Below are 5,476 nucleotides of genomic sequence, written 5' to 3' on the forward strand. Positions count from 1 at the left end.
CAGTTTGGTGGTAAAAAAGTCACTGATGCCTTTCACCTCCAAAAACTTCTAAGGGCATCTGCAATCTGCAAGTGGCAGAGAGGAGTTACTGTGCAGCCACAGCTGGGCTGAAGGGCAGCAGACATTCTGCAGAGCACAAGGTGAAATGAATTTCTATAAAAAAGAGAAGCAAAACACCAGATTCTTAAGAAAAGTGCCAACAGACCTTTAATGGTGCTGGGAACCAGCCAAGACTGGGAGTTACATTTCTTTTGAAAGAATCCTGTATAATGAAGCACACTGAAAAAATATGCAGAGAGACTGACAGCAGTGTTTATTTTATTCATGGCACTACATTTATTCAGGGAACAGAGGGGGAAAAAAAAGCCCTGGACTGAGAAAAAAGGTGGTGGTCTTCCAATAACACCATAAAATCACACAGACCTAGAGCAGAAGGCCAGAAAACTCTTGTTCCCTCTGCATGGACGTGGGGATGCTGCCCCTGCAACATCCAGTAGTTTTATAGGAAGTGATGGAGCACACAGGGTACAGCAGGCCTTGGAGGGAAAGAGTTAGGTTTTATTTCTTGAGGAGGTGGGAAGCTGAAGGGGAGGATGAAAAAATTGTATAAACCATGTTTTATAAGCAAAGTTTTAAAGGTCCCTTAGCAGGCTTTAAAAAAGATGAAGTACACTCACTACATTCTTTCTTTCCACGGACAGAACGGGCCAGCGAAAACAACTGACCTCAACTGTTTGAATCCTGTGTGTGTTGTTATGCAACAACCCAACCAGTCCCCTGCACTTCTGCTGGGGAACTGCACATGGTAGAGAAGTTCATTCTTTAATTACCCTCCTGCATTTGTTTTACTTACAGCTAACCTGCAGCTGATTGCTAACATCAGCAACCATAACAGCAGTTCAAAGAATATTCCCTTTTGCAACAGCACTTCATTTCTCCATACAACAGAACTCTGTACTAGCTCATCTGGCTCGTTCCCTCATACAGTATTTCTTTGGTGACATGGGTCTTCTACATGCAAGGGAAAGTTTTGGCTTCTTGGCCTTTTTGCTTTTTTTCAACAGGAAAAATAATTTCAAGTCTTCCACCACTGGCTATAAACCCAAGCCAGGCATATGGCCCCAGCTCTCCAAAGCCATACACAGAGGAACTAATAAATCCTGACTCCTTGCAGACTTGTCTTCTCTTCCCACCTTCCCCTCCTCACCCCTCCCACCCAGCCCACTGCCCCAGCACCCTCCCCAGGGTCCCCTAGCACAGGCAGCAGCTTAGCTCCTATTTATGTCCTCCAACTACTGCTCGAGCAAAAGGAAGCCAGTGCTGTGCCAGGTTCCGTGTGTGCAGACCACAGATCTTTGTTTGGCCTGGCTCGCCTAGGAACCAGCCAAACTTCCTTGGCAATCCCACCTAAAGCAGAGGAAATCTTTGGATTTATCATCTCCACCAAGCCCTTAATTTTCATGCAACTGGGATTAAGTCAGCTGTCTGCGAGATCTTTCTTGTCACTGAAGCTGGCCAAAAGATTTAAGTTATTTTTGAGGAGGGGGTAGAACAGGCCCGAGCACAAATGCAAAAGCAGTGGAAACCGTGCTAAAAATATTTCAAATATGACAGCATTCTCTTAATAGTTGTGTTGTACTTCTGTTCAGCTGAAAGGTGACTTGGGAGAGATTTTAACAGGCTTTTGCTGTTTTAAGTATTTCAGATCCTGCCAGTTTCTCTGGCAGTTTCTCAGCATTGCAAGATACTGGTCAAGACATCCTAATTCAGCCAGTTAAGCACAGCTAATTATAGTCACCTACTGACAACCCAGTGTTGTCCTGGGGCATGTGTGCTCTTCCCAGGAAAACAAACCTGTGAGTAGCAATTCAGGTTCACAGCATAAATGATTTTCAGTATTAATTCAGTAGCCCCCATCTCTTGCACAGATCAAATGCTGATATTCCATTGCTTGTTTCCAAACCAGCCCATCAGCACAGCAGTTGCCAACTCTTAGCAAAGCTTGAACCCAGCTGGAAACAGGCTCCATCAGCGACCTCCACAGCTGAGTGAGAAAGAGCCAGTTGTGGGCTTGGTTGGAAGTGCCCAGAGCTCTCCCTCTAGGACTTCTGCCTTTGTTTTGCATTCAAGAGATTTTCTGTGCAGTCAGTGACTGGTCTTTAATAAAATGGAATTCTCTCCTACTTCTCCCTCTCTGCCTGTAGGCACAGTAACTGAATTCTTTCAGAACATCAGGAAACTTTGAACATCTTTACTTTCTAATAATCTCCAGAACATCATCAGTATACCAAGTCCTTCGTGGATAATTGTCTTCCTCCTCTGGAAAGGAAAGGTTTTAATTTGGTGCACCCAGGGCACAGCACTGTCCTGCAGTCCCTCTCACTGAGGGCACGAACAACACACAGAGTGGATCTGGTCTCAGCAGCCCTCTCCATCCCTCCATTATTTCTCCCTCTGTTCTGTCAATTAAGTCCATTCCACTCCCTGTCTAAATGGCAAGTCCTCGGTTTCTGGAATGCTGTCAGACTGGTCAGGTGAGTGCCAGAGATCTACAATGCCACTTTCCTTTCCTCAGCCACTTCAATTTTTCACTGCACATGCTTGCAGTAGTTGCAACTCCATTTCTGGCATGTTTTGAGGAATTATTTTTGGTTTTAAGCATTTGGCAAGCCCAAGGTAAAGATGACATTTTTATGTCATAAAGCTACACTGAGTGTTACATACAAAACATGTACTGAATACTCAGACACTTTTCAAGGGCAGCTTGTGCCAGCTAATTCAACTTTCTTGTGGACAGACACAACTGTTGGCTTTCAGTGCTGGACACTGCTATTTCAGCTTTTGTTCTGAAAGAAACAAACCAGTCAAACCTGTGTCAATTTAGTCAACTCAAACTTAGAAAGGAGAACAGCTTAACTCATTTTAACAAAATTCATAGAACTGAATGAAGTTGCTTTTCTTTGGGAAAAAATCAGCAGCTCACTCTTTGGAAGATACTTAAATGACAAAAATCATCTGCCACACAGGAATTATTGAGGGAAGCTGACAAGCAGTGCTACAGCATCTCGCAAAAGCACATCCAGCAGGCACCTTCAGGCACCGATCCCACGCCTGCCACCTCCTGGGCTTGGAATACTCCAGCTCCAGAGACCTTCAAGCAAAACAGAAGTGTAATTAAGTGTCAGGGAAAGGGGAGTCAGGGATCTTTTCCTTCAGATAAAATGTTACTACTCACAGTGTTGGTTCTGCTGCAGTCTGCAACCAAAGGCAACAGAGAAAATTAATTGCTTCCCTTAGTCCTGACATCATCTCACAGACCTCCTGCATGTAATTACTGACGTGCTTCCAGTAAAGCCCTCCAGGAACTCGCAGCCTGGGGCTCTGACTCCTGGAACAAAGCAGGGATTGCAGAGCTCTTTCAGAGGGTGACAGTGCTCCAGATCAACTCACACTGCCAGGTCACACCTCTGGCATCAGTCACTGCTGACCACACTCCTGGGGCACTGCTGCACTTGGCACAAGACATGTCCCTGGTGCTCATACTGCAAGCCTTTTTATTCTTTTTGAGACAGCTGAAGCAGAATTAGGGGCCCTGTACTTCAGGTTTTTGGAGACATCCATGATTGTGAAGCACTGTAACAGCATATTTATACTACCACTTGTCTAGAACTTCATTTGAGAAAATTAACTTCCTTGAGGTTTTTTCTAAACATCTGAATTTCACTGAGGTACGTGTGCAAGCAGAGATCACTTCCTTTCACTCTTCCAGGGAGCAGAAATCCCACTCAATCCCTGCTGCCCTCAGCTGCACCCTGCAGTGCCCATTCCAGAGAGCTGCTTATAAAAACCACTTACACGGAGTGCAGGAATCTCAGATGAGCAGGACGTGTCCCAAAGCAGCAGCTCAGACTGTTGGCTTTTGTGATTATTTGTGCTTGTTGTCTTCCCCACACAATCTGAATGGGTCAGTGAAGGAGTAGCTCATTATTACAAAGGCTGTAGGAGGTCAGGCTGGAATTTTTATGTCAATGCTTCCTTGATGGGAAACTGAATTCCAGTGAAAGAGTGCCTTTGGAATTAAACTGTGTCTATCCTATGAAGATATTATTTATTTTTAAATGAAAAAGACCATATAACAGACAAGTTTGGGTTTGGTACCAAACACTCCATTCAGCTCTCAACACACACCCAGACAAGAAGAGTCTCCTTTAGGTCATTGACAACAACCTCATAACCCCAAGCCTCTCCCATGCAGGTATTTGAGCTGCAGTGACTCAGAAATTGAGTGTTTTGTTCAAGCAAAGGCTCTTACCCAAGAAGTTCATTCTCCAACAAAACCCTGCCACACCTGAAAAGCCAGAGGGGTTAACACCATTTGGAGCAGCACAGGCAGTGAAAGACTCCTCTTCTAAGAGTAGCTTAGAGCCTTCAGAAAGATTTTTCTGCACCAAAGCCTTATTATCCCAATTTTTTTTTTTTTTTCCTCACTCGGGGACATTTTGCTTTGAAAAAAAAAATTACAGCTGAAGAGCAGCAAAGTAAATGTAAGAGTTATAAAGGGTGTTCTTCCATCCACTGTCTTCCATCTTCCACCCACTGTCATCACCTTTCTAAAGTCACTTTCAACTTTGGCACATCTGAAGAAGTCTTCACTTGGTTTTCTCCCAAACTAGTATCACCAATAATTCTCTTCATATACTCAGAAAATATTTTCTAAAGTTCATCTTAAAAGGCTAAAATTGATTCTTCACATTAATGAGCTAATGAAAACATTACTGCAATTCTAAAATGATAATTGTGTCACGGCCTCATAAGGATTCCCTTGTGAAGAAATTGTATTCCAGAAAGCAAAAGCTCAGCTGATTTACATTTCAGAGGCAGGGTGACTCAACAAACATTCATACCTAGAGCTTCAATCTGTGCAGGGGAATAGAGGCATCCAGTTGAAGTAACAATGAAAACAACCAGCAGAATCCTAATTAAATGCCCACTCTTTCTGAACTTACTGGGAAGCTCTTCTTACACCCACCCAAGGGAGAATTCTTGGCTATTGGCAGAGAAGAGGCATTTCCAACACTCCAGCAATTCACTCCTTAAACTTCTCATAGCCTGGATTTGAATCCTGCTGATTCCAGACCAGTGCTCTGCTTGGGAACAGCATTCCACAAAATGCATCTGAAGCTGGTAAAGCATTCAGCTGTGTCCCCAGCCCCATGAAATACATTATTTCGTACCCAAAGCAGTTGTGTTGTGAGCTGCCACAAGCACAGCTCTGCTCCACTGGCACAGGACACAGCTCCCAGCTCCAGAGGAGGGGCACTGGCAAAGGCTGGGCCAAGCCCTGCCTGGAAGCTGCCACTGACTCAGGGACACAACTCAGCCAACCTGCTCCTCCTGCTCACAGAGCTCACCCACACCCTGCTCCCGCACAAACAGCTCCAGGAGGGCATCTCACAGACAACAAAGCACAGCAGAA

Source organism: Corvus moneduloides, chromosome 12, assembly GCF_009650955.1.
Source record: "Corvus moneduloides isolate bCorMon1 chromosome 12, bCorMon1.pri, whole genome shotgun sequence".
Lineage (NCBI taxonomy): Eukaryota > Metazoa > Chordata > Aves > Passeriformes > Corvidae > Corvus > Corvus moneduloides.